This window comes from Jaculus jaculus, chromosome 2 (genome assembly GCF_020740685.1).
Source record: "Jaculus jaculus isolate mJacJac1 chromosome 2, mJacJac1.mat.Y.cur, whole genome shotgun sequence".
Taxonomy (NCBI): Eukaryota; Metazoa; Chordata; class Mammalia; order Rodentia; family Dipodidae; genus Jaculus; species Jaculus jaculus.
Window position 1 is genome coordinate 52548593 of NC_059103.1, and position 26806 is coordinate 52575398.

The 26806-nt window shown below is 42.2% G+C and overlaps 1 pseudogene; it reads left to right on the top strand.

Annotated features, from left to right (window-relative positions):
* Positions 1-26806, top strand: part of LOC101597105 — a 69383-nt pseudogene that overhangs the window by 6557 nt on the left and 36020 nt on the right.

Below are 26806 nucleotides of genomic sequence, written 5' to 3' on the forward strand. Positions count from 1 at the left end.
TAAAACCTTGACATCTGGTAAACATATTTTAGATATTATCCAATTAAATTCCCTTCCTTGAGCCATATGTTTTTACCTTGATATATACTTTAGGTAAGCCTAATGCTTGTTTTATATAAGGAGTTTGTAACCTGATCAAATACCTTGACTCAGTTTACCTATTTGTTCTCTTTATCTAGTGATGAAATTTAACCTAACAGATGTGAGTTTAGGTGTTCAAAAGAGAGGAACAAGAGTCATGTGCTGTTTGTCATTCCCTTTCCCTTGTCAGAGACAATTAGCCATGTTATTCTGGACAGGGTCTGGGGGATACATGGCTTAAACTTGCATGGGGTCTGAAATAAAGGGGACGCCATCCCTTTCTCCAGAGTCCAGCTTGCCATGACTTTAAATAGCATATAACAGTAAGCAAGAGCAAAAGGAAATAACAGATAAGAGAGGTGCCAGGCATGGTGACGCACGCCTTTAATCCCAGCACTCAGGAGGCAGAGGTAGGAGGATTGCCATGAGTTCAAGGCCACTCTGAGACTACAGAGTTAATTCCATGTCAGCCTGGACCAGAGTGAGACCCTACCTCGAAAAACCAAAAAAAAAAAAAAAGAGAGAGAGAGAGAGAGAGAGAGAGAGAGCGCTAAGCATCCTGGCATTCCTTGTCTTACAATGAAGTTGTTTGTTTTTACCTAGGAAATTTATTTTACTCATTTGTAATACACAAGGTAATAGGTTCTTGTCTATGTCTAATCTGGCTAAACCTCAAAAACAATGTGAATTACACCTGTGCTTATGACTTTGTGAACTATCTAGCATAAAACATCACCCATGTCTAATGTAAGCTGAATTTTGATTAAGTTTACATCCCTATATAAAACTTTTAGCCAGGCATGGTGGCGCATAACTTTAATCCCAGCACTTGGGAGGCAGAGGTAGATCCACAGTGAGTTTGAGGCTACCCTGAGACTTTGTAGTGAATTCCAGATCAGCCTGGGCTAGAACGAAACCCTACCTTGAAAAAAAAAATAATAATAATAATAAAATAAAATAACTTTTAGAGCATCCTTTAGAGTCTAAACAGTTAAAAAATCTTTAGCTTTAGGCATGGTGTTTAGGTTTAGCCTGAAAAATAGCTTTCTGATCATTATAAAAGGAAATTACTTTTAGGCAAAATTCATTTGGGGGGGTTTATTTTAGATCTCCTATATCTTCCCTACATACGCACACCTTCATCCACATACTTTAACATTCTGATGTAAGTACCACTCAAAAAGCATTTTTAGCCGGGTGTGGTGGCGCACGCCTTTAATCCCAGCACTTGGGAGGCAGAGGTAGGAGGATCGCCGTGAGTTCGAGGCCACCCTGAGATGACAGAGTTAATTCCAGGTCAGCCTGGACGAGTGAGACCCTACCTCGAAAAACCAAAACAAACAAACAAACAAAAAGCATTTTTAAAGAGCACTCTATGTCCAACATTGAAAAATTTCTTCCCAGTTCCTTCAATCAACTCATCTTGCGGCATAATTAACCATCTTTCTCATAAGACTGTTAAGAGAAACCACACCAAATTGATTAATCCTATTACTAACAAGCAAGTAGTCTAGATTAAAACAATTTTATGTCATCAAAACTCTCTACCTACCAACCAGATTTGCTTTATAATACTAGTATATGTACTTACAGATTTTATATAGCCCACTGATTTGAGATATTTCCTATTAATAAACTCCATGAACTGCACTTTAAATCTATGAATACAGGCAAAACATTACAACATTTTTGGGGATAATCTTTATTAATACCTCTAACACACTTGGAAATGCTTGTCTTAGGAGTTACTAAGGCAAATTTTTGTTTCTGTCTTGAGGCAGGCTGGCCTAGAACTCAGGCCAGTTGCCTCCTTCTTTCAAGTAACAGGACATTACAGTCTTTTTTAAATAACTAGCAAATTATGAATCACCACCTCAGAGAGAATTTTGTTTTCAATAATTCTCTATGTTAGTTGAAGTTGGCCTAGAACATAAGCTCAGTAATTATACTTATATCACGTGACAACGTATGGCATTGTTTACATAAAATTTCAGCTCACCATAGGCTTTAGCTAAATCTGCCTCTTTTTATCCACTCATTCTGCTGCTTCATGACATTGGCATGGTGGGTGGGTGGACAGCCCACAGGCTCTTCACAGCAGCAGCACTGGCAGCCCAGGATGCACTGACCTGGCACCGTCATTGTGGACAAAAGGAATTGGCATGGCCATGGTGGCTGGGTGGGAACTCACATTAACTTACTACCTTTGGACTGGCTCCCGGGGTCAGTTCTGGTAAGCATGGAGGCAGCAGCTGAGATGCCAGGCTGCCTGCCCGCCCCGGGCACATGATCTTAAGGAGCAGAGAGGGCACTTCCTGAGTCTGGCCTCCTAACAGAGCAAGTTCGCCCCAGAACCGGCTTCATGAAGGGGAAAGGAGGGAGGGGGCCAGAGCCACCAGGGAGGGAAGCAGAAGCATTGCACCTTCACCGGCCAAGGTGCCGCTGTCTTGGTGATATTACTATGATAGAAAAAGAGTGGAGATGCCAAGACTGGAGGACACCATATTCAGTCCCTCATGATGGTGTGAACAGAAAGTAAAGGAGGAAAGAGAGAAACCTGCCAGCCCTCAGTCATGGAGGCAAGGCCATGGGGTGGGGGGCATTACCCTCAGAAGGATAATGTCTCTCCAGGGGAGTACTCACCTACCCTGGAATGTCTCAGAGGGTCCCTGTTCAAGCACCAACTGGGGTTCCTTCCTGGGGAAGCTGCTCATTGGTTTCCCAGGGGCATCCAGGCAACCGTGGAGCAGGGTCTTGAGTGGCCATGAGTGCAAGGGGAAGAACCACTCAGGAGACAGCTTCAGAGAACAGCTCATTTATTTGTCAGGGGGATGGGCTTATAAGCATTTGTGAAAAAGTAGGAAGAGGTATGGGTCATTAGGGGATTGGTAAATTCAAAGGTCCTGCTGATGCCTAATTAGCATGTAGTGACATCACAGGTGAGTGGGAAAGAGTCATTTGGTCAAGTAGTGGTGGGCAAAGGTGTAAGGCATGGGTCATAGGGGGATTGGCTGGCTGATACCTCATTAACATATAGGGACAGGCCAAGCAAGTGGCAAGAAGTCACAATGCTCGGGGGGAAAAAGTGAAACCTAAGTCTTATCAGGACATCCATGTGTCCCGGGCTGGGGAGAGGGAGTGGCCTCACTCTTGCTGGCACCCAGGCCCAAGGTTATCGGGTTCTAGGCTCACTGCAACTTCCGGGGGGGGGGTGGAGATCCACCTCACTCCTGCGGGCCTCAGGACCCCAGGTTATTGGGGTCTAGGCTGGATGAGACCTCCTGGAGCCTGGGGCCCTTAGCTGAGCCTGGCAGCTCAGGCCCGCGTTAACCCTTCGTGGCCCAAGGCCTTTACCTGTGCCCAACAGGTAACCAGCTAGTGGTAGGCAGTGGACCCTCTCTAGTCTGGATATGTGGGTGCATCCTAGACCTCCCCAGTATTCTCCAACTTGATTTCTTTTCTTCTACCATTGAATTGAGTTAACCTTCTATTTTATTGTGTTTTTCTGGAAAAAAAAAAAAAAAGATTGTCAACTGACATTCTAAAAGCTAACCAATGTCATAAGAATATGAAAATGTTTTCAGGGGAAAGTCAGGATAGTTAGCAATAATCTATATGTCCTTTTTCCTTCCAAAGGAATCAAAGGTCACAAAGCAATTTAACAGTCATCACACCACCACCCCAGGCAACAATGAGCATTAGGAAGTGAGTCGGCTGCACAGTCATTCACGCGGAGCTGAACAGCAGTTGTGTTTGCTGTGGTTACTGTGGGTTTTGCCTGCCTTTCCATATAGAAATCACATCTTTTCTCCTTCAGCTTTCCTACAACCTGACTGAGATACTTATAAAACTATTGTGAGTCTACTGAATTCGCTAAGGCCTGATGTGGTAGTTTGAATGGATGGCCCCAATATAGTCACTGTTTTATTAGTTTGTAGTTTGGATCTGCAGCCACCTGGGCTGATCTTAAGGTCTGGTGGTGGGTTTGAACTTCCAATATAAAGATATGTAAAGTGCCTCGTTCACCTAGAGTTTCTGAAGTGTGCTATGTGGCATTTGGCTCTTGGCTTGTGTCTTTTCTCTCTGTGTTTGGTCCTGTGCCATTATGGAACTTCCCCTGAATAAGCCTCAGTAATATCCCTTCCTTCCATAACTATGCCTGGTTTGGAATTTCATCTCAGTGAACCTGAAGCTTTCTGCCACACCTGAACACCCCTGGCTATAAATTCTCTAAATAACAAAGTGCTTTAGATAACTTCAGGAAAAAAAACTCCAGATTCATGCAAGAATGGTTGAACCTGTCTTCTCAAGAACAGACATGCCCAGAAGTCAGTTCCCCAAGTCACAAACCCAAACTGTCCTGTGCAGAAGAATATGTCCTCCCCTCCCCTCCCCCAATCCTCCCTGCAAGAAGTGACCCTGTGGAGAGGCACAATGACTGTCTACAGCTGCACCCCCGAACTTAAACTCCTCCTCCTTGTCACCTATCAGCAAGCAGCTTTTTCTCTTCCCAGTAAATCCTTCCACTACCAGCCAGTCAGGGAGGCACATCTAAATAGGCAGTGCTAGGCCTCCTTGCCAATTGACTGCACAGTAAAACACAGTTTCTCTTTTGGCAAAAACTCAGTTCCATAGTATTGAGTTCTATGCACAGTGGGCTGACAGTTCCTGATGGAAATCATGAGAAAATGAACAAAAAACTAAGAATGAAAAGAGGCAGAATTCAAAAGTTTCTTTGACACCTTGACCATTCCCTGCCCTGGGTAGAAAACATGCATTCTTGCTTTTCACATGAGTCCATAGTGCAGAATCATAATGAACAAGAATTTTAAAAAATTCTATTTGGGGGCTAGAGAGAGGGCTTGGCGGTTAAGATACCTGCCTGCAAAGCCAAAGGACCTAGGTTCGACTCCCCAGGACCCACGTAAACCAGATGCACAAGGGGGCGCATGCATCTGGAGTTCGTTTGCAGTGGCTGGAGGCCCTGGCACACCCATTCTCCCCCCACCCTCTCTCCCTGCCTATTTCTGTATCTCTCTCTCTCAAATAAATAAATAAAAATAAAATATTTTTTTAAAAAATTCAGTTTCTGGTCTTCATCCTGTAAAATGGTATAATGACTTCACAGACATCCAGGTATTCCCAAACAGGCATATAGGGTTATGTCTGTAGTGTGAACCAAAAATTAAGCTACAGAAAATATATGCAAAGTTGAATGATGCACGCCTGTAATCCTCCACTCAGGAGACTTAGGTAGGAGGATCTTGAGTTCAAGGCTAGCCCGGCTATATAGTGAGACCCTGTCTCAAAACAAGAACAGAAAATCTATGCAGTATGATCACAGTTTTGTAAAGACAAAACATATAATCATAAATACATGTATATATCATAATGTACATACACTGCATATGTAAATAGTGAAATATGTTAAAAATCACACTCTGGGAGAGTGGGGGAGTAATAACTTAAAATACTTGTGTATTAGTCATACTTTCAAAATGAGCACAGATTTTTTAAAAAATAGTTCAAGCTCATAATTCCCACCTGTGAGTTCCATGGTTCTGTTCTGGGGTTTGATTTTGCTGTTTTGAAACAAGATCTTATATAGCTCAGGCTGACATGAGATTTCTATGATAACCAAGCATAACCATAAACTTCTGATCCTCCTGCCTCCACCTCAAAATGCTGAGATTACAGGTACTCAAAACCCAGGGCTGGGGATTGAACCCAGGGCTTAGTGCATGCTAGGCAAACACTCCACTAGCTGACCTACATCCACAGCCCAAATTCCATGGTGTTTGCTTGCTTGCTTGTGGCGTGGACTCATGGAACCCAGGCTGGCTCAAACTCACGATGTAACCAAAGATGACCTTGAACTCCTAGTCCTCCTCCTTCTACTTGCCTGTTGCTGGGATTACAGACATGAACTGAGGTATCAGTAAGGTCTATAGTCTTAAAGGCTTTCCTGTTTTCTAGAATAATGAAATTCTGTTCTTTTCCTAATGTCCAAGCCATGTATCTTTAATGTCAAGACAATAAAAGGTAATCTCAGGCTGTAGAGATGGTTTAGCTGTTAAGGCACTTGCCTACAAAGCCTAAGGACCCACGTTTAATTCCCAGTACCCACATAAGCCAGATGCACAAGGTGGTGCCTACATCTGGAGTTTGTTTGAGGTGGCTAGAGGCCCTGGCATGGGCATTTTATTTCTCTATCTTCCTTTTTCTCGATCTCTCTTTCTCTGTGTCCTCTCTGTCTCTCTCATAAATAAATAAATAAATAAATAAATAAATAAATAAATAAATAAAAGGTCATCTTCCCCATTGTCAACCTGGCAGTGCTTTGTCCTGACCTTTGCTTTCCAGTTAATCAAGGCAGCCGTGGCATCTCTGCAGCCCTTGCTCCCATCACTCAACTGTGTCCTTGGAGTAAGCATTGGTGGAAGCTATGTGAGTGGTAGGTGGCTGGATGAGATTCAGATTCTACTTGGTCTGTCATGGAATGTTGCTGCAGCCTGGCCGGTATCATCTCCCCAAAGGAGGCCAAACTAGTGCTGAGTTTGCCTGCAGGAGCTCAAGGTAGACTGGGGAAAGTGCCCCTGCTGGGTGCTGCAGCACATTGTGAGGACTCATGCTAGAAGTACGTGCATGTTTGAGGCCGAGGACAGGAAGGAAAGAGAAGCAAGAGAAAGAAGAAATGAAATTCAAGGTGTACCTTAAAGAAGAAGTAGATCACCAAGGAAGGCAGGCAGAGGAAAGGACTTCTGGCACAAATAAAAGGTTACCCAGAGTCTGGAGAGATGACTTAGCAGTTAAGCGCTTGCCTGTGAAGCCTAAGGACTCCAGTTCGAGGCTTGATTCCCCAGGACCCACGTTAGCCAGATGCACGAGGGAGCGCACACACCTGGAGTTCGTTTGCAGTGGCTGGAGGCCCTGGCGTGCCCATTCTCTCTCTCTGTCTCTCCCCTCTCCACCCTTTCTCTCTCTGTTGCGCTCAAATAATTAAATAAAAATAAACAAAAAAAATTTTAAAAAGGTTACCCAGGAAGACAGAGGCCCCAGCACACAAGGCCTACGCCATGAGCTCACTGTTAGCCAGATGGAGTGAAGATCTTCCATAAAAATGGCTGGAGCTGAGGTCAGAGGGCAGGGATGGAAGGGTGATGTCTCTGTCACACTGACACTGATGCCACTGTGATATGGTTGAACAAATTATACAATGCATGTTTGACCCTAAAATAGTGTCATGCTTGCTGTTGTTGGACAGCGCTGTATAAAAAAAAGAAGAATTTATAATAATCTTCATTTTCCCCTTGAAATTGTGAACATGTTTGCCTCACTTAGTAGGTATTTTATGTGTAAGCTGCATCTGATGCAAATGTAATCATGTGGCTACTTGATCCATAAAAGGTAAGTATCTACCATGTGAATTCGTTGTAAATTAATTTAAAATTATAAACATGTTCATGTAAAAATAATTTTAGAGAAGTTGTATCTCTTGTATATAGACACACTTATCAATTACATCAATAAAAAGTATGAAATTTTGAAGCATCACAGAGGAAGTGGAGACTTGAATATTAGTGCAGTTCTCACTAAAAGCCAAAGAATGTTCTCTGTGAAGATGGTGGTAGATTCTGAGGTGGCTCAAAACTCATCAAGGCAGAAAATTAGAGGCTGTTGAGAGCTCAACACTAAAGGATATTTATGGGTTAGAGAGATGGCATAGCAGTTAAAGGTGCTTACTTGCAAAGCCTGAAGGCTCGGGTTTTATTTCCCAGGACCCAGGTAAGGCCAGATGCAAGGGAACACCTGCTGCAGCAGGAAGCCCTGGCACACCCATACTCACACTCGCTCTCTCCATCTCTCTCAAAGAAATACGTTTAAAATTAAAAAAGGGGCGGGCTGGAGAGATGGCTTAGCGGTTAAGCGCTTGCCTGTGAAGCCTAAGGACCCCAGTTCGAGGCTCGGTTCCCCAGGTCCCACGTTAGCCAGATGCACAAGGGGGCGCACGCGTCTGGAGTTCGTTTGCAGTGGCTGGAAGCCCTGGAGTGCCCATTCTCTCCCTCTCCCTCTCCCTCTGTCCGTCTTTCTCTCTGTGTTTGTCGCACTCAAATAAATAAATAAAAAATGAACAAAAAAATATTTTAAAATAAAAAAGGGGAATAGAGAGATAACTTAGCAGTTAAGGTGCTTGCCTGAGAAGCCTAAGAACTCATGTTTGAATCTCCAGGCTCCACCTAAACCAGATGTACAGTGATGCAAGTGCGCGATGTCACACGTGCGCACAAGGGGGTGCGCATGTCTGGAGTTTGTTTGCAGCCACTGAATGCCCTGGTATGCCCATTCTACTTCTCTCTCTCTCTCTCTCTCTCTCTCTCTCTCTCTCTCATAAATAAATAAATATAGGACAATTCCAACGTGCCCTCCAAGGCACAGGGAACTCTGCTGAAGAGGAGAAAGAAAGAATTTAAGAGCCACAGGATGGAAAGGCCTCATGTTTTCCTGACAGGAACAGAATGGTGCAGTCATGAACCTATAGTGGTTACTAATATTGCCCACAAGACCACACTGTGCTGAGCCCATCAACATTTTGACAGGAGGATGGAGAAGGACAAAAGGAAGGAGACAACATAATCAAAGAAGGACTGCCTTGAAAGAGGAAGGTCCTCAGTGGAATGGGGGCAGGGTGGAGGGGATAAAAGAGGATTATGTGATGGGAACACAACCAATTTACAGTTGTTTATATATTCATGTTCCCAATAAAGAAATTTTAGTTGGGCGTGGTGGCACATGCCTTTAATCCCAGCATTTGGGAGGCAGAAGTAAACTGTAAAGTTTGAGGTCAGCCTGGGACGACAGAGTAAGTCCCAGGTCAGCCTGAGCTAGACTGAGACCCTACCTCAGGAGAAAAAAATTTAAAAAAAGTTAGGCATGCAATTTGGAAATAATGAAATCATAGAATGTTAAAAATGACTCTCAGGACAGGGGAGATAGACCAGTGGTTAAAGGTACTTGCTTGTAAAGCCTGCCAGCCTGGGTTTAATTCCCAGCCACCCATGTTAAGCCAGACAGGTGTTCACTGGTAGCAGCAAGAGACTTCGAAGTGTCCATACATATACATACATACCCACCTGCATGCAGGCTTACAGATTCCAGAGAAAACATCACATGGTGGAAGAAGCTGGTTCACTTCGTCATATGCCTATAGCATAGAGACAACAGGCAGCCCCAGCAAGCTTAGGCTGACTCTGAACACATGAGTGACACATCTCCTCCAGCAGGGCTCTGCTTAATCAAAACTACCTGTGATGAAAAATAAAACCACTGATCAACCACTGGGACCTCATGAAACTAAGAGACTTTTGTACAGCAAAGAACACTGTGAATAGAGCAAAAAGGCAACCTACAGAATGGGAGAAAATCTTTGCCAGCTATACTTCTGACAGACGATTAATACCAGGATATACAAAGAACTCAAAAATCTAAGTAATAAGAAATCAAACAAGGCTGGAGAGATGGCTTAGTGGTTAAGCATTTGCCTGTGAAGCCTAAGGACCCTGGTTAGAGGCTCGATTCCCCAGGACCCACGTTAGCCAGATGCACAAGGGGCGCACACACCTGGAGTTCATATGCAGTGGCTGGAAGCCCTGGCATGCCCCCCCCTCTCTCTGTGTGTGTGTGTGTGTCTTTCTCTGTGTGTGTCACTCTCAAATAAATAAATAAAATTTTTTTAAAAAGAAATCAAACAACCCAACTTGCACCTTGCACATCCATATTTATTGCCACTCAATTCTCAATAGCTAGGAAATGGAACCAGCCTAGATGTCCCTCAACTGATGAATGGAAAATGGAGATGTGGTACATTTAAACAATAGAGTTCTATTGAGTAAGTAAAAGTTGTACTAAGTAAGAAGTAAAGAAAAAATGAGATTTGCAGAGGAATGGATGGATCTGGAAAGGATTATGCTAAATAAGGTAACCCAGGCCCAGAAAGTCAAACACTGCATGTTCCTTCACATTTGTGGATCCTAGCTATAAATGTTTAGACTTGTATGTGAATTGGGGTAAAAATCAGTAGCAGAGATCAGTAAGCTAGAAAAGGGCTCTAAGGGAGGGAGGAGAGAGAAGGATTTAAGGGGATGGGGTTGTATACATATAAGTAGATAAACAGACTTCTGGGGGTGGAGTGGCCTAAGTATGGTCAGGGAAAGAGATTGAATAAAGGAAGGGTGGGGGAGGATTAATCAAAATTTAAGAGGGTATGAATAAGCCATATTGAATCCTACTTTTTTGGACAATAGTGCAGCCAGAAGCCATAAAATTGCTACTAGAAAAATTTCAGTGCCAGGGATGGGATACCTTCCAGTGAGTTATTGGCCAGGGAGGTCCTGATGCCACCAAACCATTACAAGCCATTGCCAACGCTCTTGGTTTCCCACCAGGAATAGATGGTAAAACCCTATTGCTGAAGATTACACACGCTTGGGCTACAAGGTCACTGAGAAATCAAGCTGATAACCTCCTCCATGTAGACTAGCTGACAGAAAGCTGGAAAAAGCCACACTGCATGCAGCTCCATGGTAGAGAGAGAAGTCATCGGTGGTGATAAACAACAGTGGATACTGCAAGCCTTAAGTGTGGCCAGCCACGCCAAATAAGTCAACAGGTGCAATATGGCATATCTGTCATGGGGGAACCAACCACTTACTAATTGGACTGGAGACCCACTCCACAGGAAGGAATACATACCTGTTACTGAAAGCCTATGAATGGGGATGGTCAAGAACCCAAGGGGTGTAATGCCTATTGCTGTCTGGCTAAATGCATATAATATGCTCGCCAAACTGCCCAGTAAGCATCTCTCTTGATGTTCGTACCCATATATTAATGCTACTCTCACTTCTGGTTAGAAAAGCTCTTCTTTTCAGATGGCGGTGACTTCTGGCATGACTCAACAGGCAACATGGTGTTGAGAAGAAGTAACAGAGGAGTGTTCAGCACTGAAACATCTCTATCACACTCTCCAAGGTTCAGGGTCCACTATGGAAAAGGTGGTGGAAAGAATGTTAAGAGCCAAAGGAAGGGTAGGACTGCTTACAAAACACTCTTCTAGACACAAAATGGTCTGGATATCCATGACCTCACAGTGCCTGGTAATACCTACACAAGACCATTATAATAGGAGGAAAAGATGACATCAAAATAAAAGAGAGACTGATTGAGAGGGGGAGGGGATATGATGGAGAGTGGATTTGTGAAGGGGAAAGTGGGGGAGAGGAGGGAATTATCATGGTTTATTGCTTCCAATTATGGAAGTTGTCAATAAAAAAAAATATTTAAAAATATCTGAGATGATGGGACCATTTACATTTAAACCTCCACAACATAATCATGGCTAAAGGATTTTTGGTAAGGGAACCAAAACCATTCTGTGGGGGAAAGACTGTTTTGATTTTTAGAAAAAGAAAATGGATAGCCACATGCAGAAGAATGAATTATTACCTTATAGTATATACAAAAATCAATTCAAAATGGATTAAAGATGTAAGTATGACAGCTAAAACCATAAAACCCTTATTAAGGAGTCTGCAGGGCAAAAGTTCCATTGACATTGAATGTGGCAAGTATTTCTGGACTATGACCCCAGGAGCACAGGCAACAAAAGAAGAAAATAGACAAGCTTATTTCATCAACATGCCTGTAATCCCAGCACTAAGGAGGCTGAAGCAGGAGAACCTCAAGTTCAAGACCAGCAGCATCCTAGCTCCAAAGACAACGTTTTTAAATTCTGCTTTTTTTTAGCTTGTTTTCAGCTAATGTTTTTTATACTTGCCTGTTTTTTAAACTTTTTATTGACAATTTTCACAATGTACATATGTATTTTGATCATAATGCCCTCCCATTACCTTCTTTTGTTGGTTTTACCATCTCCTTCCACTGAACCCCTTCTTTCCAACTAGTCCCTCTTCTATTTTGATGCTTCCCCCCCCCTTTACCATCCATAATAGAATGGGACAACACTGTGCAAGTCTTATGCAGGTAACAGCCACTGGGCAGTTGTGAATACAGTGGTTACTCAGTGTCCAGGAGACATTTCAAAGCATTCCTCCTATCCTCAGGCTCTTGCATTCTTTCTGCTCCCTCTTGTACAATGTTTTCTAGGCCTTGAGGAAAGTGCTGAGCCCTCAGCAATCACTTATTCTGCACCCTTTGATGAGCCCTTTTCTCCCCAGTAGTCACCACCCAATGCCAAAAGAAACTTCTCTCACCAGAGTTGAGAGCAGCACTTCTCTGCGAGTATAAACAGAACTATTTAGAAGGCTATGGGTATAACATATTCACTTAGCCAAACAACTAGAGTAGCTTCCCTTCAGGGACCTATGAAGTTGCCAGGTAGATCAGTTGCTTTCTTGTTGCTGAGACTAAATACCCAGCCTGAAGCCGCTTAAGAAGGAAAGGAATTATTGTCGGTTTCAAGAGGAATTCCATCATGTTGGGGAAAGCATGGCAGGAGCAGGAAGCCAGAGTCACATCGTCACATCTTCAGGGAGAATGTAGACAGAACAGTAAGTGAGGCTGGACTATAAAACCACAAGTCCCACATATCCTTTTGCATGCCTCCATCTTCTAAAGGTTCTGCATAGTTCCCAAACAGCACCACCAACCAGAGATTATGCATTCAAACATGAGTCTATGGGAGACATTTTACATTCAAACCATCATACCAGCCATAGACTTGTGACTAGGATTGTAGTGTCAGGCATGAATTTCCTCCCTGGAGCAAGCCTCAAATCCAATAACAGAGGCAGCTGGTTAGCCCCATAGCAGTCATGCTGCTATTGCACCGGTGGGTGCATCTTGCCTGGCCGGACAGTTGTATAGCTTGCATAGTCCACTGCTACTTAGGATTGTTGAGGACTTTTCTCCCCCAGAATCCTGTATTTCACTATCCAACAGTTTGACAGCTAGCAAGCAGGGAGGAGGCTTGCAGTTAAATTTCAGCTAGATTTCTCAGAGTCCTGCAACTGAAGCTATGGTGATCTTCAGTAATAGGGCTTATCACCTACTTTTGGTGGGTGTTGCAGTCTGGTTCACATTGCTGCTAGAAATCACCCAACTAAGAGCAGCTTGTGGGAAAAAGAGGTTTATTTTGGTTTGCAGGCTTGAGGGGAAGCTCCACAATGGCAGGGGAAAATAATGGCATGAGCAGAGGGTGGACATCGCCCCCTGGCCAACATAAGGTGAACAATAGCAACAGGAGAGTGTGCCTAACACTGGCATGGGGAAACTGGCTATAACACCCATAAGCCCACCCCCAACAATACACTCCCTCCAGGAGGCCTTAATTCTCAAATCTGCATCAGCTGGGAACCTGGCATTCCAAACACCTAAGTTTATGGGGGACACCTGAATCAAACCACCACAGTGGGCAACCAAGACCTTGGGGCATCAAGATCAGCTAGTGTTCTGCCACTTCATCATAAGTAAAGACAAAGATGGGAGCTAAGGAAATTGCTCAGTGGATAACATGTTTGCTGCCCAAGCATGAGGATGAGAGTTCAGATCCTATCACCTACCTGAAATACCAGGTATCATGGCATGTGCCTATAATCCCAGTGCTAGGGAGACAAACAAAAGAGGACCCCTTGGGACTTGCTAGATAGCTTGTCTAGCTCAATCTGTGAGTTCCAGGTTCAGTGAGAGACCCTGTCTCATAAAAAGTGGAGCCGGGTGTGGTGGCATACACCTTTAATCCCAGCACTCGGGAGGCAGAAGTAGTAGGATAACCATGAGTTCAAGACCAACCTAAGATTACATAGTGAATTCCAGGTCAGCTTGGGCTGGAGTGAGACCCTACCTAAAAAAACCGAAAAAAAAAAAAAGTGAAAAGTGATAATGTGATAAAGGAAGACAGAAAAAGAGACAGATTGATAGAGAAAAAGAGAATGGGTGCACCAGGGCCTCTAGCCACTACAAACAAACTCCAGGCACATGCACCACCTTGTGCATCTGGCTTATGTGAGTACTAGGGAATCAAACATGGGTCCTTGGGTTTTGCAGGCTGAGACAACGTAGTGAATTCCAGGTCAGCCTGGACCAGAGTGAGACCCTACCTTGAAGGAAAAAAAAAGGAAAAAAAGAAATCACAAAGCCTTGTTACTGATTTTATTTGCCTTTTTCTTGGTTCAGCATTTGTAGTGTTATTGGAAATAACTATATTTTTAGAGTTCAATAAAATTGCTTCTGACATTTTTTCTTTTCTTCTCTCTTTTTTTTTTTTTGTTTTTGTTTTTGTTTTTGTTTTTGTTTTTGTTTTGCTTTTTCCAGGTAGGGTCTCACTCACTCTAGCCCAGGCTGCTCTGAAATTTATGGTGATCCTTCTGCCTCTCTCCCAAGTATGCCACCAAGTCTGGCTTTCCTTGTTTGTTCTTTGGCTCTGATGTTTGTTTATTTTTATGTTTTGTGCAGGCACAAGTTCTCAAAATGATCTAATCCACCATCTTCATTAATGTCCTTTTAATTCCTTGGACATACAATAACTGTTTTCAAGTGTTTGCTTGGAGCTACATAAAATCAGAAATGGCTCAGTGAAGAGCCCTCAGTGGAACGGGGACAGGGAGGAAGAAAATGATGGTACCAACACAGAATGTGTCCACAAGTTTTCTACTTAATAATTAAAAAAAAAAAAAAATCAGGGGCTAGATAAATAGTTTAGCTGTTAAGGCCCTTGTCTGTGAAACCTAAGAACCCATGTGCCATTAACCAGATTCCACATAAGCCAGATGCACAAGGTGACTCAAGTAGGCAAGGTCACACTTGCACACAAGGTGGCGCACTTGTCTAGTTTGACTACAGTGTCTGGACCCGCTCAATATCATAGACTGCTGGGTTGGTTTGAATGGTTAGTTTTATTTACTGTTTATGTTTACATGTGTGTTTTTGTTTGTCCTGAGTTTGGGCCATACTTTGCTTTGTCTTATAATTCTTTTATTGAAAACTCTATATTTCTTTTTTTTAAAATATTATATTTATATTATTTGAGAGAGGAAGAGGCACTGAGAGAGAATGGACCCATCAGGGTCTCCAACCACTGGAAACAAACTCCAGATGCATGGCACCATCTTGTGCACCTGATTTACGCGGGTCCTGGAGAACCAAACCTGGGTCCTTTGGCTTGGCAGGCAAGCGCCTTAACTGCTAAGCCATCTCTCCAGCCTGAAAACTGTATAATTCAAGTAAAATATCATAGATTGTAGCACTCTGTATTCTCATTTTTCTGCTGGGTATCACTCATTTTTCCATAGGTATTTGTCCAGGTCTGAACTGCAGGATCCAAACCCTGGTAGTGTTCAGTTCCTGGTAACTATGCATTTGTTTATCTCTTTATTTGTTCTATTTTTCAAGATAGAGTCTCAAGTCTGTAACCCCGGCTGACCTGAACTCACTATGTAATCTAGGCTGACCTCAAATTCTCAGTTATTAAATTCTTGTTTTCATTGTTTTAATTTTTATTTATTTTTATTTGTTTGCATATGTATATATGAGTACATATGCATGCAGCATGGTCTCCTAGTATCACAAAAAGAATGCCAAACAGTTGCGCCACTTTTTACCTCCAAGTTTTACACGGGTGGCTGGGAATTGAACCCAAGTTGGCAGGCTTTGCAACAAGCATCTTTAACCATTGACCCATCTCCTCAGCCCCAGTTCTTTTACTTTTTAATATTCTTATTGACAACTTCTATAAATACAAACAATATAGCTTGATCATAATCCCCTCCCATCAGTCCCCCCTCCCAATCACCCCTCCACTGAATTCGTTCTTCTTTCCAACTATTTTGATGTTATCATTTCTTTTTTCTCCTGTTATGCAAGTTTTATATAGGTAGCCTCAGCCACTCTGAGGTCATGAATATTAAGGTCATTTTGTGCCTGGAGGACAGAATTGTAAGCACTCTGCCCCTTCCTGTGGTTCTTACATTCTTTTATTTATGTTTGTTTGTTTGGGGGGGGGTTGTTTGTTTGGTTGCTTTTTGGTTTTTGTTGTTGTTGTTGTTTTTCGAGGTAGGGTCTCACTCTGGTCCAGGCTGGTGTGGAATTCACTATGTAGTCTCAGGGTGGCCTGGAACTCACAGCAATCCTGCTACCTCTGCCTCCCAAGTGCTGGAATTAAAGGCATGTGCCACCACTCCCGACTTGTTCTTACTTTCCTTCCACCACCTCTTCTACAGTGGTCCCTAAGGCTTGGAAAGTGTGGTGGTGATGTCTCATTAAGTGCTGAACACTCCACTGTCACTTCTTAGCACTTTGGTCAGTTTTGAATCACCTCACTGGTTACTGCCATCTGAAAAGAGAAGCTTCTCTAAGCAACAGTGAGCAGCATTAACATATGCCCAGCCCCAAATTCTTATTTCCAGTTGTTAATGTAGCTTCTTTACAGATGTCAGGTGTCTGCCTAAATTAGTGGTCAGCCAGAGATTTGGGCAGGGATTGTGGCCAAGTATTTTGAGTATACAAGGCTCTGCCCTCTGCCCAGGGATCTGTGCCAAGCCAGCCCTGACTGTTCGGCTCTTGTGACTCTCCCCTGAGCCTAGTTTCCTGTTGTCTGGGGGAGGGGGAGTGTCTTCTCTGGCAGTGCCACGAACACTCTCACGCTGGAATCTCTCTGTTAAATCTGTCTCACTACTTGCGCCAACAGGAAATGGAACCTCCAGTTAGCAGACCTTCAGTTTTCTCCACAACCTGGTTTCCTGTTAAGTTGGCTGATTTCACGGACCGTTCTGCCATAGGAGAGGCTTAGGGAAGCACCAATCACCTAAGTGGCTGCTTCCCTGGCTACCCACCTTGTGCCCACTGTCAATTTATTGCCTCTAAGTCTAAATTCATCCTTAATTGTGACGCCTGTAAAAACAGATCTGAGCCCTCTGGGTAGCTTTCTATAACCAGGGGTGTGATGTTTAGGCTTTCCCAGTGTAAAGCAAAGATACCCAGAGGAGATGGGCCAAAGTTCCTGCAGCTGCAGCCAGCAGTTTCCCCGTGTGGGGACCTCTCAGCTCTGCATTGAAGCACGTCCAGGGAGATTTCTCAACTCACAGCTTCGCCAGGGGTTTAGATGGTGGGTTTTCAGAGTCCCAGAGGGTAGATTTCTCCCCCAGCCCAAAGAAGTTACATCAGAAAGAAGTACTGTGACTTGCCTGTCACTATCAATGAGAAACACAGCCAAACATTAGATAAATCAGTGAAAACAGGTTTTAATCAGTGACACTGACAATTAGGGAGAGATCAGGCTCCACCCTAATTTGTACAGAGAGACTTTTCTTCAAGGTAGAAGGAGGAAGGGAAGAACAGAAACAGGTCATCAGTCCAGTCACGAGTGCAAAAGTACAAAGGGTGTTCTGTGTCCATGGGTGCCCTGTTTGGGGGCACAGCCCTAAATTGAGGGAAAACTAATCTCTGGAACTTTCCAATCTAGAAGTGGACAAACTGTTTCTAGGAGAAGAACCTGAGAAGTGGGAGAGTTAATTCTTGGTATATCCAGCCCAGAAATGGGCGAGCCTCCTGTAGCAAAAAGAAGTTCAGTTTAAGCCATTTAGTAAACCTGCTGCATCTGCTGTCACTGCTGCTCTGATGTCCCTGTGGCTGTGGCTTCCTCTGCATACAGGCACTCACTGACATTTTTACTGAACAGCCAAAAACCAGTAATACGTGAAAAACTAGCACATTGTATGAGCAAAGGGTAAGGAAATTTCCACTTTGGATAATCCTTAAACATTTGCTAAAGGAAAGGATATAGGGATAATGACTGCTGGACTCTGCTGATCCAGAACGCACACACATCCTGATCACAAGAGCAATCACAATAAGCCCTCCTGTTGCCTTCAACAGATCTGTGGGCCCATAGTCACTGACCTCGTCCTCAATGCTGTGGTCAGCACTTGTAAGGCATGTGTGTTTGCTCTGAGTCTAGAGTCCAACCAGGCCACTGAGGAAAGAAGTGCAGCTTAAGATCAACCAGCATTTCAAAACATTGCTTGTCAACATTGGTCATCTTTGCTGTTCAAGCCAAAGGTACACCAGGACAGAGGAAACCTAGACACATTGCTTTAAGCGGATGGATAACATCATTGTAAGGTAAACTTTGGGGCAAGTTATAAGTAAGGAATTTAGCATCTTACAGCAATAATCTCAGAAGAGTGATTTGTAAAGTCAATAAAAAGTAATCCCAAACCGGGCGTGGTGGCGCACGCCTTTAATCCCAGCACTCGGGAGGCAGAGGTAGGAGGATCTCCGAGAGTTCGAGGCCACCCTGAGATTACATAGTGAATTCCAGGTCAGCCTGAGCCAGAGTGAGACCCTACCTTGAAACCCCCCCCCCCAAAAAAAAAAGTAATCCCACAGAAAAGAATGGAAAGACTTCCAGGTAAGAGAGCTGTATAGGAGTCACACCAGTACAGCCTTAGGGAGGGATTTGAACAAAACCACAGCAAAATACACTCATCATCTGAAAAGTAAAGGTGTGTATATGTTTTTATTGGCCATAGTGGAGAAGCAGGAGAGACTAAAATTTATCAGAAAGGAGGAAACCAGCCAGAATCCCACCAAGAAGTTTGTGGACCCAGACCCAATCCACGCAGACCCACTGGATCCATGCACCTGCCCAGCACCCAGCTGCAGGAACAAAGACCAAACAAGGGGATTTTCCAACCTCATCAGCCTCCTTGCAAAGTCAAGAAACCTGAAGGGGAGACGGCAGAGGAGATGCTGAAGCGGATAGAGGGGGGACCAGCTGAACAGTTCCAGTACAACTCCAGGCATCCTACACTCTTCCATTCCCCAACCAACAGCACCATGACCCTCCAGAGAACACATTCAGCTCCCAGAGGCAGGGCATCCAGCACAGATGATCAGAACACCAATTCACAGTACAACACAGAAGAATCGAGGTGGGCACTCAACATTGCTGAGATCTGAAGCCATCCCAAAAGGTAATAAAGCAAAATGACAAAAAATATAAAATAAAACAGGTACATAGGCCTGCACTGGAAGTGTTAATCTCTCTTTCCATGTCAGGGCAAGTTATGGGTTACATATTCTTGGTTGGCTTTACCATTCTTAATTAAGCTGTACTTGGGGATTGACTATTGCTGTTTTCAATGCTTTCAGATTTATAGGGCCTTTGTCTTTTGCTTCTGTCATTAGTGGGGGCAAGGTCTGATTCACACTCAGGCTGACCTCCAACCCATTTCAGAACAGAAATTTCAACCTCCTAGCTGACAGGATTAAGGGTATAGAGCAACACATAATCTTAGGGATTTGGGCTTTAAAAGGTTATCTGCTTGTTTCACCCCACACTTGCATACTGTGTGCTGGCTTTTATTGAATGTGTATATTGCTCAGTTGAATTTTAGAATCTTGCCAGTAAATTGTTCCACCCAGCCCTCTAGACTACTTGACTAGCAGGCAAACTCGACACCTAGGATTACTTCTGTGGCTGGACTGGAGAACAAGAGCTACACCTGGCACCCTAAACTCCTACTCTGAAGGTACATAGAGTTGGATTTCCAAGTCTAATGGCACCACAGATTATTAGAAAACCCAAGCATCAAATCAGCTCAGGATGCAAAAGTTGCAACATTATGATACAAGAAATACAAAGAATCTAGACAATAACCCCCCCAAAAAATTATAAATCCATCAGAAATGACCCACAATGAGACTGTTTTAGATTAAATGTCTGACAAAGATTTCAAAAAAAAAAAAAAAAGATTTTATCTATACTCAAAGAAATAAAAGAAACCAAAGAAGAAAACAAAGAAATTAAGGAAGAAAATAAACTGAAGGAATTCCAAGGGAACACAGGAAACCAACTTAATGAAATATGGAGGTCATTATAAGACATGAGCAAATAGCACTCCTAGGCATATATCCGAAGGACTCATCTCATTTCCTTAGAAGTACGTGCTCAGCCATGTTTATTGCTGCTCAATTTATAATAGCTGGGAAATGGAACCAGCCTAGATGTCCCTCAACTGATGAGTGGATAATGAAGATGTGGCACATTTATACAATGGAGTTCTACTCAGCGGTAAAGAAAAATGAAGTTATGAAATTTGCAGAAAAATGGATGGACCTGGAAAGAATTATACTAAGTGAGGTAACCCAGGCCCAGAAAGCCAAGCACCACATGTTCTCTCTCATATGTGGACCCTAGCTACAGATGACTGGGCTTATGCGTGAGAATGAAAATACTTAGTAGCAGAGGCCAGTAAGTTAAAAAGGAGAAATGAAGGGAAGAGAAAGGAAGGGAGGAGGGTACTTAATAGGTTGATATTGTATATATGTAAGTACAATGATTGTTATGGGGAGGTAATATGATGAGAAATGGAATTTCAAAGGAGAAAGTGTGGGGGGGAGGGAGGAAATTAACACGGGATTTTTTTTATAATCATGGAAAATGCTAATAAAATTTAAAAAACAAACAAACAAGAAAAAAGACATGAGCAAAGAAATAGAAATACTGAAGAAAAACTAGATAGAAATACTAGCACTGAAAAACACAGTCAGTCAAATAAAAATCCCTACGGAAAATCTTACCAGCAGAATAGATGAAGGAGAGAACAGAGTATCTAAACTAGAAGACCAGGTGGCAGATCTAATACAGTCCAACAAAGACAAAGACAAGCTAACAGGAAGGTATGAATGGGAATTTCAAGATATCCAAGACACAATGAAAAAAAAATCAAACATAAGAATTCAGGGTATAGTAGAAGGAGAAGAATTTCAATCCAGAGGCTTAGTAGGCATTTTCAACAAAATCATAGAAGAAAATTTTTCCCAAATTTGGAAAGAAATGTCAATGCAAACACAAGAAGCTTTTAGAACACCAAACAGACAAAATCTGGAAAGAACCTCTCTTGCCATGTTATAATTAAACTAAACATAAAAAAAAAAGAAGAAGAAGAAAGTATATTGAAAGCAATTAGAGAGAAAATGCAAGTCACCTATAAAGGCAGCCCATCAGGATTGCTTAACACAAACTTTAAAAGCTAGAAGGGCTCGGAATGATATATTCCAAGTTCTGAAAGATAACAACTATCAACCAAGAGTACTTAATCCTACAAAGCTGTCTCTCCAAATTGATGGAGAAATAAAGATATTACACAACAAAAACAGCCTACAGGAATTTATGAAAACTAAGCCAGCTCTACAGAAAATACTTGATGGAGCCAGGCATGGTGACACATGCCTTTAATCCCAGCACTCAGGAGGCAAAGGTAGAAGGATTGCTGTGAGTTCGAGGCCACTGAGAATACAGAGTTAATTCCAGGTCAGCCTGAGCTAAAGTGATACCCTACCTTGAAAAACAAAAAAATAAAAAATAAAAAAAAAAAGAAAATACTTGAAGGAATTCTTCATGCTAAAGAGAAAGCAAAGCACACACATGAGGAAACAGGAAAAATTAAACCATACTCAAATAACAGTTAAAACAAGAAAGTAAAGGGAAGACAGGAAGCACTACAAAACAAGAAAAATAACAAAAATAAATGCATATCTTTCAATAATAACTCTTAATATCAATGGCCTCAATGCTCCAACCAAAAGACATAGGCTTGCAAAATGGATTTAAAGGCAAGATCCTGCTGTTTGTTGCCTCCAAGAAACTCATCTCTCATTAAAAGATAAACACTGTCTTAGGGTAAAAGAATGGAGAACAGTATTTCAAGCAAATGGGCCTAGAAAAGAAGCAGGGGTTACTATCCTAAGATCTGACATGATAGCCCGGGTGTGGTGGAGCATGCCTTTAATCCCAGCACTCAGGAGACAGAGGTAGGAGGATTGCCGTGAGTTCCAGGCCATCCTGAGACTCCATAGTGAATTCCAGGTCAGCCTGGGCTAGAGTGAGAACCTACCTGGAAAAATCAAAATATATATATATATATATATCTGACATGATAGATTTCAAACCAACATTGGTAGGAAAGATTAAGAAGGCCACTTAATACTGATTAAAGGAACACTCCGATAGGAGGACATTACAATCATAAACATACATGCACATAACAATGGGGCTCCCAATTTCATCAAACACTATTATACTTAAGGTCACAGATAACACCAAACACAATTGTAGTAGGTGACTTCAATACCCCACTGTCATCAATTGACAGGGCATTCTGGCAAAAAAAAATAAACAAGGAGACATCTGGATTAAATGCTGTCATGGAACAAATGAACCTAATAGATATCTACAGAACATTCCGTCCAAATGCTGCAGAATACACATTTTTCTCAGCAGCACCTGGATCAGTCTCCAAAATAGCCATATCTTAGGACACAAAGGAAATCTTAACAAATACAGGAAAATTGAAATAATCCCTTGTACTCTATCTTACCACAATGGGATTAAACTACAAATCAGCATCAAGAAAAACTACAGAGCATACAGAAATTCATGGAGACTAAACTGTATAATATTGAATAATGAATGGGTCATTGAGGAAATCAATAAATTCATAGACTCAAATGTTGTTGAGAATACAACATACCAAAACCTTTGGGACAGGATGAAGGCAGTCCTAAGAGGGAAATTTATAGCTCTAAAACTAAGTACCTATATTAAGAAATTAGAGGGCTGGAGAGATGGCTTAGCAGTTAAGGCACTTGCCTATGAAGCCAAAGAACCCAATTTCAATTTTCCAGGTACCATGTAAGCCAGATGCACAAGGTGGCACATAAGTCTGGAGTTCGTTTACAGTGGCTAGAAGCCCTGGTGTGCCACCCATTCTCCCTCTCTCTGTCTCACCATTTCTCTGTCTCTAATAAATAAATATAAATTTTTAAAAATAAAAAGAAATTACAGAATTCACAAGTAAACAATTTAATGCTTGACTTTAAGACTTTGGAAAAAGAAGAATAAGGCAAACCAAAAAGCAATGGATGGGAAGAAATAATAAGGATTAATGCAGAAATTAATGAAATTTTAAAAAAATACAAAGAATCAGTGAAATAAAGAGTTGGTTCTTTGAAAGGATAAACAAGATTGATAAACCCTTAGCAAACCTGACCAGAAGAGAGAAGAGACAAAAATTAATAAAACTAGAGATGAAAAAGGCATCATTACAACAGATACCAAAGAAATTCAGAAAATCATAAGGACATACTTTAAGAATATACAGGCGGGACTTCTGGTTAAGATGGCGGCGTAGGTACCACGCCAAAGCAGCCTAGGGGGGAAAAGACCAAAAAACTCAGCAAAATACACACTTTTACTAAAAAGTGAGGTGTATAGGAAATTAAAGCGGCAGCGGAGAAGTAGAAGAGTTATAGAGCATCCAGAGCCTGCACAGGCAGAAAAAGCAGCTCCAGCAGCTCGGCCAACCGCCGCGGCCGCGGCGCAGCAGAAAACCGCCAGACTCGGCTCCAGCCACAGGAAAAGCCAAGTGCGGGATTTTCCCCTCACACCGCGCTCTCCGCAACTCGGGAAAAATGAGGGGAGAGCGGCAGCGAGCAGCGGAGGAGAAGACCGCGAGGTAGAAGAACACGTGGAGCAGCGAGACAACCAGAGCAGCCACGGCTCCCTCCCCTCCCCCACCGCCTGAACCCAGCTCCAGCGAACAGAGCAGCGGCCCGGGACCCGGCCACGCCAACTTGGGCTGACAGCGGGACCCAAGCAGGAGCAGAGTTTGGCAACAACACCAGCGGCTCCAGCACCGGTACCAGCGGCCCCAGCAGCAGCTTCAGGGGGAGCAGCGGCAGTGGACACAGCAGCAGCAGCTTCAGCTCCAGCAGTGGCAGCTACAGCAGCAGCAGAGGCAGCAGCAGCAGCTCAGTTTCCCCGTAGGAAAAGCAAGTGCCCAGCTCCAGAAATCAGAACAGAAGCCCGACGACCCAGGCAGCAACTTGACTGAGACCAAAATCACCCAAGGTAACTGGGATTGCACCAGGGAAGGGTCTCACTTGGTCACAAGCTGACTTGGATCCCTCAACAGAACAGAAATCTAAACCTCTTTGTTGATAGAGGATCTGGTCATTATAATAACTACTCTTGCATACATACTCGGGGCTGTTTTTGATTGAATGTGTACAGTGTTTAGTTAAATTTTAGAATCTACCTGCATTTTATTCCACTCAGCCTGCTTGAATACTTCTATAGCAGGGAAACTTAACCCCTAAGAACATGTTAATAGATACTCTGAGAGTCTTAAGAGCCACACCTAATACCTTAAGGTCCTACCCTGAAAATATATTACATCAAATCAATTGATACAGCTAAGAATACACAGCTAACTAGAAAATCCAAGCATTAACTTAATCCAAGATGCAAAAATATATACATTATAACACAAGAAACACTAAAAAGCAAGACGTTATAAATCCACCTAAAATTCTTAATGCATCAGAAATGTCCTCCAGTGAGAAAGAGTTAGAGGAAATGCCTGAGAAAGAATTCAAAAGAATAATTATAAATATGTTCAAAGAGGTCAAAGAACACATGAAAACAATCAAAGAAGAAATCAAAGAGAAAATCAAAGGAATCAAAGAAGAGGCAGGACACCAATTTAATGAAATAAAGAAGGCAATACAAGACATAAATAGGGAAATAGAAATAATAAAGAAAAACCAGTCAGAATTACTAGCAATGAAGAACACAGTTAATGAAATAAAAAACTCTGTAGAAAATCTCACCAGTAGGATGGATGAGGGAGAGGACAGAATATCTAAGCTAGAAGACCAGGTGGCAGACCTAATGCAGTCCAACAAAGAGAAAGACAAACTTATAGAAAAGTATGAGTGGGAATTTCAAGATATTCGGGACACTATGAAAAGATCCAATATAAGAATTCAGGGCATAGTAGAAGGAGAAGAACTACACTCCAGAGGCATAGTAGACATCTTCAACAAAATCATAGAGGAAAATTAACCCCAAATTGGGAAAGAGGTGCCAATACAGATACAGGAAGCCTTTAGAACCCCAGCCAGACAAAACCCAGAAAGAACGTCTCCTCACCATATTATAATCAAACTTCCAAACACACACACCAAAGAAAAAATATTGAAAGCAGTTAGAGAGAAAAATCAAGTTACCTACAAAAGCAAGCCCATCAGGATTACAGCAGATTATTCAGCACAAACTTTTAAAGCCAGAAGGGCTTGGAGTGATATATTCCAAGTTCTGAAAGATAACAACTGTCAACCAAGGTTACTTTATCCTGCAAAGTTATCCATTCAAACAGATGGAGAAATAAAGACATTCCATGACAAAAGCAGGTTAAAGGAGTATTTGAAGACAAAACCAGCTCTACAGAAAATACTTCATAGAATCCTCCATGCTGAACAAAAGGAAAAGCACACATATAAGGAACCTAGAAAAAACAAGCTATACTCAAATACCAGTTAACAGAAGAGAGCACAGATAGAACCAGTAACACACACACACACACAAAAATGGCAAACATAAATACACACCTTTCAATAATATCTCTTAATATCAACGGTCTCAATGCCCCAACGAAAAGACATAGATTTGCAGACTGGGTTAAAAAGCAGGATCCTACAATTTGTTGTCTCCAAGAAACTCACCTTTCTACAAAGGATAGACATTATCTTAGGGTGAAAGGTTGGAAGACGGTGTTTCAAGCAAATGGGCCTAGAAAACAAGCAGGGGTTGCTATCCTAATATCAGAGAAGGTAGACTTCAGTCCAATGTTAGTCAAGAAAGATAAGGAAGGTCACTTTATATTGATTAAGGGCACACTCCAACAGGTGGACATTACAATCCTAAACATATATGCACCTAACATGGGGGCTCCCAAATTCGTCAAACAAACACTATTAGAACTAAGGTCACAGATAACACCAAACACAGTGGTGGTGGGTGACTTTAACACCCCACTCTCATCAATTGACAGGTCATCCAGGGAAAGGATAAACAGAGAGGCATCTGTACTAAATGAGGTCATAGAAGGAATGGACCTAACAGATATATACAGGACATTTCATCCAAAGGCTGCAGAATATACATTCTTTTCAGTAGCACATGGAACATTCTCTAAAATAGACCATATATTAGGACACAAAGCAAATCTTAACAAATTCAGGAAAATTGAAATAATTCCTTGCATTCTATCTGACCACAATGGAATTAAACTACAAATCAGTAGCAAGAAAGGCTATAGAGCATACACAAAATCATGGAAACTAAACAATACACTACTAAATGATGAGTGGGTCAATGAAGAAATCAAAAGGAAATCAAAAAATTTATAGAGTCAAATGATAATGAGAACACAACATACCAAAATCTCTGGGACACAATGAAGGCAGTTCTAAGAGGTAAATTTATAGCCTTAAGTGCCTATATTAAGAAATTAGAAAGGTCGCAAGTAAACGACGTAATGCTTCGCCTTAAAGCCTTGGAAAAAGAAGAACAAGGCAAACCAAAAATCAGTAGACGGGAAGAAATAATAAAGATTAGGGCAGAAATTAATGAAATAGAAACAAAAAGAACAATCCAAAGAATTAATGAAACAAAGAGTTGGTTCTTTGAAAGGATAAACAAGATTGATAAACCCTTAGCAAATCTGACCAAAAGAAAGAGAGAAGAGACACAAATTAATAAAATCAGAGATGAACAAGGTAACATCACAACAGATTCCAGAGAAATTCAAAAAATCATAGGGACATACTATAAAAGCATATACTCCACAAAGTATGAAAATCTGAA